General features: G+C 47.7%; 1 protein-coding gene across 1 annotated transcript in view; it reads right to left on the reverse strand.

The window, feature by feature from the left end:
• The window catches only part of SETD5 (SET domain containing 5), a 65,089-nt gene extending 55,615 nt beyond the window's left edge, over nt 1-9,474 (reverse strand). The window contains exon 1 of the mRNA XM_021531454.3: nt 9,336-9,474. The gene's annotated coding sequence lies outside the window, so the exon portion shown is untranslated. The remainder of the gene's footprint in view (nt 1-9,335) is intronic.
• Nucleotides 9,475-9,917: the final 443 nt, after the last annotated feature.

Genomic DNA, 9,917 nt, shown 5'->3' on the forward strand with positions numbered 1-9,917 from the left:
ATCAATTTCAACTCTTATGTTGTTCCATGACAGCTTGGGGGGAAAGTAATTTCCCAGCTTCTGAGTTTTTCATCTCCTTACAAATTCTGTACCTGAACGTTTCATAAAAGACACTTTGAGCCTGCAGTGGCTAAAGAGAATCCACCAGAGACCAAACCTGTGTTGTCAGATGCAAACACTTCTGTGCTCAGCTTCTTGACTTTGAGTGACCCACACCATGCTCCAGGTGTTTCAGGAGCTAAGCTGGAAAGGTAACAAGCACCACTCTTAGCAGAACTGATGGTGATTTCCATAGGTGTGAAAAGAATGCCAATATCCTTGGGACTTGGGCATCCAAGTGCCTCCCACCTCAGGCAGAGCCTTCAAGAAACAGCCCCTGCAAACAGTACCACTGCAGGGTAGAGTTAAGGTATTTCCTTTGCGTATCTCGCAAGTCACAGCTTTAACCTCAGCAGAGATCCTCCTACTGATAAGGGACATATCTAAAGAGACAGATTTGGGATGGCATACCCCAAAATGCAACGTCCTAGTATAACTTTCCACCTCCTGCCCAGCCACTGTCACAGATAAACGATGTGTCCAGCCCTGAGTCCTTATCCTGGGGCATGGGTGGGGAGCTGACACAAGCACTCAGACGGAGTCCCCAGAGCTCTCAGTACCATCACCCAGCGCTCACCTGGGCATTCAGCTCCACACTGCAAAAACTCACAACACTCTGCTTGGTTCCCTTATGGCAAAGTGATTGATTTGGGCCTATTTGCAAATGTTTTCATTAAATAAAAGATTACCCTTGCAACAGATGAGATTTCTTGCTTATGAGACATACTGCTCACACCCATCATGAATTTTTTTTGCACGGCAATACGTGTTTGGAGATGTCATGACATGCTAACATTTAAATACCTTTATTCAAACACCAACAGCCAAAATGCTGCCTCAAGTTCTGTTAGACTAAGTAGTCTCACTAGGTACAAGACAAAGCCTCAGCTCGCAGTGAGCAGACACAGCAACATACAAAAAGATCTGCAGTGCACAGACAATTGCTTTATTTCAAATTTGCTATAACCAAGTTTTCCATATTAATGAAATAGGATTGAAGTATCTACTGCAACCGGCCTTGGCTAAATTACATTTTTGTGTTGTTCCAGTCACACTTTATATATTTTCAGTGAAGTTATATGGAGTTCACGCCATGATCTTTTTTTATACATTTGACAGCATATCTTCAGTAATTTATACTTTTCTGCATACCTTGGTATTTCATGACCTGTAACAACTGGCAAGTAAATAAAAAAACAAAGACTTTCTAATACCTAGGTTTAAAAAAAAAAGATAAGAAACATTGTGTGGTACATTTACTTACACAGATTAGTAATATTTTTATATTAATTAACTTTTTGCCATCTTCCATCTTTTTGACATCACCCCAGCTTTCAGCTGTACTGACTTTCTGCAGAAATATAGCTACAATATTTTGCTGGTTTGAAACAGTTAAGCACCAAGCTTAGGCTGTAACACTTTTCCACCATTACAGATCAAGCCTACATTAAAACCCACATCTGACCAGCTTCTCAAACAAACAAGAACAGATGAAGGCAAGACTACATCACCAATTTTCAAGCAGGGAACTAAGGGTTTGTCTAAATAAAGCACTCCACACACAGTGATCAGGGCACAAACTCACAGATTGGCACAGGTTTGCCAGCATGCAGGGATGGTGGCTCACTCTCCTTTCAGAGGAGTGTGAAGTTACAGGGGATGGCTTGAGCTGGGCGCGGCACTGAAAGGCGGAGACCCTGTTCCCCTTCTCCGGTCCCCACCACATCCTCTGCACTTCCACCCATATGCTCTCCCCTATTTATTTTGTGAGGGCTCTGGATGCCTGACAAGTCTCTCAGTGAGCCAGTTCAGTTCACTATCTTGGCAAAAAAATAATCCAGCAAAACCTAAAACATAAAATAACCCCAACACAGCTTTCTACTGGGTTAGCAAGCTGGAGGAGTTCAGAAAAGGAATCCAGCAGGAACCAGAGCTGGCAAACAAAAAAGGCAGAACTCCCCGTTGGGTGAGAGAGCAAGGGGGAACAAAACTTCCCCCATTCAGCAGCAGAGCAGTTGGATATGCTCAGCTGTCTCGTGTAACTTCACCCGGAGTAACCTCGCTCGCAGGGTGCAGTTCTGCAATAGTTTCAAGCTGACTTCAGCTGGCACGGCTTCAGTGCAGCCTCCCCATCCCTCCCTGCACTGGTGCTAACCTGACCCCACAGCAAGCAGTTCAGGCAGAAGCCAGCAGAAAACTCTTCCTTTTAAAAATGAAATGCACTTGTTTTCTGAATGGTAATCTTCCTGAATAGTTCACTACTGGGGCAGGGATGGGCCAGAAGAGAGGTAAAAGTGACACTGGGAAGAACAGGGCTGTCAGCCTGACCTGCCATGGAACACTTGCACACCAAAAACCTGCACAAAGCTGTACAATGAATATACTGTGTGTCACGAACACCCATTCCAGTTTAACACACAAATTTCCATATACAAGCAAAGCCTGAGGTGGAAATTAGAAGAACTGCACAACAAAGCGAGTTTGTGACAAGCTCAGAACCTGACTTTCACCCTCAAAGTATCTTTGTTCCCTCTTAACTTCCAGGCCATCTTGAACCCAAACATCCTTAAGTTCATAAAACTGCAAGAGAACTTTGAACCAGCAATCCAGTCTCCTCTACAGTCAAACAGAGCCTACTTAACTCAATCAAGCAGTCATCTCTTCTTCAATGGTTCACTTTAGATGTATTTATACAGGAAACTTCCAGATCTTAGCTGTAGCAAAAGTTAATCTACAGCCACATTACTGAAAGCACTCTTGTAACATTATAAGCTATTCCAATTCAATGCCACTGAAACACAGCAAATAATGTTTTAGTGTCTTTAGTTAAAGGCCACACAAATGCAAAAGGCTTGTGTACTCTTCCAAGTATCTATAAATTGATAGTACAGCTCAGGTTGAGGCATGCTATTTTAAGGGCTCCATGTTGAACCCCCAGGGCACTTCAGTTTCCCAAATCACTGGTTCTCAAACTTTCCCCAGTGTACTCCTTCCTGCCTACAAGCAAGGATACATTCTCACCTCCTCACTCTCTCCCATAAAAACAGTTAAGAACTGCTCCTTGGCAGCAGTTTCCACACCAGCATCCTGCAGGGGTTCCAGTCCTAAAATCTGATTTAAAGCATTCCCAGAAAGATGTAATTTGGGCAGAGGCAGCACTGGGAAACATGACCACACTGAAAAATATGCTTCTGTTCCCATTCTCTGCACTACCTGAAGGTGCGATGAGAAGTTTCAATCTTGCTGGTCTCATCCTTCCATCAGCTATAACCTCTGCACTTCCCATATTCTGCTTCCCAGAAGCAAGAAGCAACTTTCTGTCCCGCAGTGTGAGCAATACTGTCTTATGTGGGCTTCCTTATCCAAATATGACCATCAACATAATCCTCAAAAATTCTCTGCCACTTATTTTCATGATTCAAAGTCATGCAAAACCAAGAGGCCACATAATCTGATGCCAATTAACTAAAATCCAAGCTGCATCCTCTTTTTTTTCTTTTACTGAATCAGCAGCAGCAGGCATGATCTGTTAAGACGTTCTGCAGCAGTGTCTCACACGCCTTCCCTATCAACAAGTTGCATTTTCAAACTGCTTACTTTAAAGTTAAGAGAAAGAAACTATCAGAAAGAACTTCAAACTGTTTTCCAGGTTGCTGGCACGGTCACTGAAAACATTTTGTCCTGTAAATCAGTAAGGCTGCAGAAGAAAACCCTGGTATGAGTTCTGTGAGGACACCAGGAATAGGCCTGAGTCACTAAATGAGCAGCTACCAAATCCAGACAATATCTTCTTGTCAATGTGTATGATTGCAATTGTAATCATGTTCTAAATATGAACACATCAAAAGCACCGTGACCTTTCTACTATGAAATTACTTTGAAATATTTTAGGGCATTTTGGTTTTAAAGCTAACTTACATTCTGCCTCAAAAGGCTACTTGTAAGTGAAAAAAAAAAAAAACCAACTAAACCCTTGCTTAGGACAGGATGAAAACTGAAAAGTTTGCTGCCTTGAAAACTAGATAAATCTGAGTGTTTGGGATACCTCTCCTTTGCTAAACTTAGCCCTTCTGTGACCCTCAGGGAGGAATGCAAGACCTGTCTACGTTATCAAGTTTATAAGGATTACACTTTAGCATAAACAACAGATCATTTCTGAACTTCACTCTAAAAGTCAAATTCCTGACCATTTCTCAATGCCATTCTTCTACGTTCCTCTCTTAGTCCCCTCTTTTTTCTTCATGTTTGGTGAATGTGAGACTATTAGATTCCTGACCACAAAAGAAATTACTTCTCCCGCTCACTAAAAGCTTGCCACTCAAACCACTGACAAATCCTCCCACATTTTTCCACCTTAAAGTCTGAGTACATCAGTACACTTGGCTGAATATTTCCCATATTGCTCATTAAAATAATTGGGGTTTGTGCATGTCTGGCAGGAGGAAAATAAAACTCGACAAGAAATACTTTATTTCTCAAATATATTATTTAAAATATAGTTTGCTTGTTCTACTTGTTTCAGTATTTAAATTAGATTTAAGGATCAGAATGATGCAGATTTACAATTTAAACAACTATATTGATGCTCCTATAGGACTTGTGGCAACAGAAACTAGCATTAAGACTATTAATTTGCTGAAGGTTTCTTTTTTTTGGGCTACAGCTTTTCAAGTTCAGACTCATCAGTTGAAGTGAGGGAAAAATCTCTTTAGCTATTTTTGTTACAGGAAAATACTACTTCACCATTGGCTTGGGAGGGGGGAAGGGGGACGATGAACCAGAACCTCCTGATTTGTCCCATAGATCATCCTTCAAGACAAAGAGCATCTCTGCTAATTATAGAAAAAAAATTTAAACTAGGAGCAGTTGAAAAACTGTTTCTCAGCATGCTCAGTGGGCATTAGCTGCGATTTCAGCAGCTTAGCAAGTCCCACCCCTGTGTGAGCTCAGCGGGGAGGCCTGGAGCACTGCACATTCTCCCTGCTCAGCAGGGACAGGGGCTGCAGCTCGGCTGATTTGCTACAGGAATACTGGAAAATTGCCACCAAAATAGCAAATCCTGTGGAAAAAAACACCAACCCTAACCAAGATCCCCCAAGCAACTTCAATGAGGAATTAAAATAAAGTGGGGGAAAAAAAAATCTCTGTTTTCACAGTTTCAAAATGCTGAACTCTTTCTGCATTATGGTCTGGGACTTTTTCCATGATCAAAATAAGCAAAAAGTTTAGGTTAAGTCAGATTTATACAAACCCATCCCTAACAATGCAAGTGCAAACTTATTGTGCACTAACTCTTGCCACAACTTAGTCATGGGAGCCAAAGACTGGCTGTAGAATCTGTAACAGCTGTAATACCCATAGCTATTTTTCTTTTAATTTGGAAGAAGGAAAAAAAAAATCTAAATAGACAAGTAAAACACAACACAATTTTTATTTTAAAATCAAATAGCAGCTGTAATTTCATTGGGGCAACTGAGACTTAACAGCTCACATGCTATACACTTAAGCATGTTTAACATTTCAACTCAAGCACTGCTAATACATCTTGTACACATAAAGAACAGTTTACCTATTGCACTCTCATACACTGCACACAACACAGCATTTCACTGGCAAAATTTCAGATTTACACACACAAGCAGCACCAGAGTAAAAACACAAACGTGCTTTTGTAATACAGCAATAATGTCATGAGAACAATGATTTTTGAATTTTCAAACCTCTGAACAGTCATTATGTTTGTTTTAATATATATAAAAAAACATTTTTAAAAACATAAAAACACTTTTATCTCATCACATCATTCAACACAAGTTTGTAAAAGTCTGATCATTCAAAATGGGAGAAAGTATAGACTGGACAGATTAATAAAATACATGTCTGGGGCATCACACATTTAGTTCTCCCTTGCACACTTTGCACCTAGAACTCTGAATTTTTTTTTTTTTTTTTTTAACTTCAAGGAACATTTGGAGAATTTAAATCCATGATTACTGGTTGGGTTTTCTCCCTCTAGAAAAAAAGAGCATAACTTTTGCATGTTCTGAGTTTCCAGTTCAATGCCATCCCTTTCCTGTGTTTTTTCAACTTTGACCTGTTAGTTTTAAAATAAAATCTTGTGGTAACTGAGGCTCTTTTTAAAAAGTGATTCCAATGTACAAGGGATTTCATCACCCCACCTTGCAGTAGGGAAATACCAGACAACATTAGCTAAGGAATATTACTTTCAGGTCACTTGGGATTTGACAGTAAAATGAAGAGCCAGGGCCCTGTCAAAGCAGTGCCAGTTATCCAACAGAATGTGAGGCAATGGACCAATTCCCATTATAACCTACAGAGAGACTGTAAACAACCTACAGAGAGACTGTAAACAAAGACTAAAGGGCCACGAAGATCACTTTCTGTATTTCATTAAAACAAGGAGCAGTTTTCATACTCACAAAATTCAGAGTGCAGTACTGGGGTCATGTCACTCCGTGTTAGGCAGCATACGACACCTCTAGCCCCTGAGAGTGATGTGTTTTAGGGGGGTTGAAAGTTGCTCACCCCACCTTGTGAGGCAATTTGTATGCCACAGATCCTCAAGTATAAAAGCTGCTCGGAGTTTGGCACCTACCACATGATTGCTGCCAGTCAAGCGGATTTAAGGGCATTTTTTAATCTCTCTCACATTATTCTGGCCCTGGAATTTTCTGCTTCAAGCTCATAGTAATTCTGAGTTGGGTAACTCAGGCCAGGGCAAGGGGCTCCCCATGATAGGTGTTAGTTTACAAAGATGGCAGTGTTTTCTAATGCTAATGTATTCCCATGCTGCATACCTCAACTAACAGTTTCATCTCTAACAAACGCACTGGAATATGCTGATAGCTCTAACTCGACAGCACAATATCATACAGACAGGGGCCAGTGCCAAATGGTTAGTTAAGCAGATAAGAAAGGCACTCATTCTTCCTTAAAAAAAAAAAAAAAAAAAAAAAAAAGGAAGCTATTGCAGTCAGGCAGACAGAGTGTGGATGGGAGCTGGCAGATTCCACAATACAGAGTCACGTCAAAAATGGCCTCCTGCAAACTGTTCCTTCAAGCATTTGAGTCAACCGAAAGGGAGGACTCTTTCCCATTATCCACAGGAGTTTTACCTCCCTATTCCATAGCAGAGAAACATTTCCTATACATTTTGATATACAATCATGTAAAAAGCTCAGAGAATAAAATGTACTCTGCATGAGAGGAAAACTCCTCTCCCCACTCTCTGTTTCCAGTCCTAAAGTTGAGTCGGGACTTTATTTTGACAGTTCCCTGGTCTGTGAATGGAAAAATCCCTCCTCAGCACTAGCAGGCTGGTGTCTGCTGCACACACCCACTGCACACAGCAGAAATTCCAGTCAATAAGGCAAGTGGGGCCCAGGCGCTGGGAGGGGAGGAAGGAGACATACAAACAATAAGAAAAGCATCTGGCTCTGTTACTGGCTAGGAAGGAGACTGGAGTTCAAAAAAGACACAACTGCAGCCTTCACTTCACAGGAAGATCATATCAATTCTCGCTACACTACTTTTTCACACAGACCAAAATATGTGGAAAGGGTAATTTGGGGCTTCCAACACACACTTTAATGCAATTCCATCATCTCAAGAATGGTGATGAAACCCACCTTGGATATTTTTGTCCCACAGGACCAAAACATATCCCTGCTCCTGCTTTAGGCCTGTGGAAACAGCCCAAAAAGTAAAGTCCTTTGCTGAACATGACCGAGCCATCCCTGCACCACCACACTAATGGAGGCTGCTCCGCTGTCCTTCCCTGGAGATAGCAGCCAAGTCTAGTGAAGCTTTTCTCATAGCAACCAGAGCTCCAGAGCCAACAGCAGCTGCTGTCACTGCCTTCAACGCTTACCCACAGGATCCAGAGCACAGCAACACCCTCCTCCCTGCACCTCTACAGCAAGAAAAAAACCCAAAAAACCTGAATGCTGGCAACAAGATGACTTCCTGGGTCAACCACAAGAAGCAGAAAAAAAAAATCCTAGTATTTCCTATACAAGTGAAAAGAGGAATCTCTGATTATTGAAAAAAATTAAGAAATTCCTTTTTTTTTGCTTTAGATTCCGGCAGCAACACCCAGTCAGGGTGGGGGCAACTGCCTGAAAGCCATAATGTACCAGCACACCATCAGACACCGACATCAAGTTCTTCCCTCACCCAAGGAGAGAGATTCACCCCCGCCGTACCCCCAGTGCTCTCATTACATGATGGCCCGAGCCCGCAGCAGCCCCAGGAGCCCTGCAGCAGCCGTGACCTCTCCAGCCCCGCAGAACACGCTCTTCCCCCCGCAACAGCGCACCCAGGATCTCAGCTGGTGTCAGAGGAACACGAGCACACGGCCGGGAAAGGGCTGCGAACCCCCCCTCGCTGCAACACCCATTTCCCCCGCTTCCACAGGGCCACACGCGGCCTCGCCTCTCTCCCTCCCCCGGGACGGCGAGACACTGCCCGGCGCCGCTTCCCCACCCGGCCCGGCGGTGAACTCCGGTCACCGGCAGCCAAGGACGAGCCGCCGATCGACAGTGACCTTGCCGGTGCGGTCGGGGGTCGGAGCGGGGCCAGGGCGCGGGCAGCGCGGCGGGGAACCCCCCCTGCCCCGGCGGTGGCCGCGGTGACGGGCGAGGAAATGCGGGAGGATCCGCGCTGCAGCCGCCGGCGCCGGGAGCGGGGGTTACGGAGGAAGGCGCCGCGCGGGCACCATGAGAAAGCAGAAAATGCAGGTCAAACACCGCCTCCGCCGAGGCCTGGAGGGGCCGGCGGTTCGGGGCGGGCAGCCGCAGCCCGGAGGCTGCCCCGAGCCGGCCAACGACCCCCGCGGCCCCTCGGGACAATGCGAGGACACGGGGGCGCGGAGAAGGCCGGGCTGCAGCGGGGCTTCCCCGGCGCTCGCCTTCAACGACAAAGCCCCGCGGCCGCTCCAGCCCCAGCTCCGGCCCCGGCACTGCACCGGCCACCGGCGTCCCGAGCCCGCGCGCCGCCGGGCCCGCCATGATGCCCGCGCACCGCGCCGGACCGGGTCAGCTCGGGCCGGGCCTCCGGGGGCACGGCGGGGCGCTGCCGAGCGGGCGGCCAAGGCGGCGCGGAGCAGTGTCAGACCGCGGGCCGCGCAGGAGCCCCCGCGGCCGTCCGCCCAGCCGCCCGTCCCGGCGTTCCCTCCCGCCGCCGGGTACGGCCGGTTCCCGCCTGCCCGCGCCTACCTGGCCGGCCCGTTCCCCGGGCCCCTGCGCGGCACCAGGCCCGGCTCGGCGCCACGGCGTGTCCCGGGCAGCCGGCGAGAGCGAGCGCTCAGCCGCGGCAGCGGCGGCCCCTCCCCCGGCGGCAGCGGCGGCTTCTCCCCGGGCCGGGCGGAAACGGCACTGGGCGCACGGGGATCCCCGGCGCCGGCGCCAGGGGCGCCCCGGGCACGCCCAGCCCGCTCCCTGTTGGCTGTCACGCCGCCGCGTCCCGCCCCGCCGGGGCGCCCGCCGCCGCCACAGCCCCGCCCCCCCCACCTCGGCCATTGGCGGCCCCGCCTCGCGGCCCCGCCCTTGCTGCTGCCTCATTGGGCGCCGCGCGCCCGCCCCGCCGCGCGCCCCGCGGGCCCGGCGCCCCATTGGCGCGCGGCGCCGCCACTCGGCGCGGAGAGGAGGGGGCGGCCGCCGGCGGCGTCGACGCGATGCGGGGCGGGCGGGCTGCGGCAGCGCCCGCCGGGCGAGCCGCGCTACGTGCCGAGGGGCGGGGCCGGCGGGGCGCGATCGCTCGGCGCGGGGCGACTCCCGCGTCGGGACACGTGGCAGAAC

Source organism: Lonchura striata, chromosome 12 (assembly GCF_050655825.1).
Source record: "Lonchura striata isolate lonStrDom1 chromosome 12, ASM5065582v1, whole genome shotgun sequence".
Taxonomy (NCBI): Eukaryota; Metazoa; Chordata; class Aves; order Passeriformes; family Estrildidae; genus Lonchura; species Lonchura striata.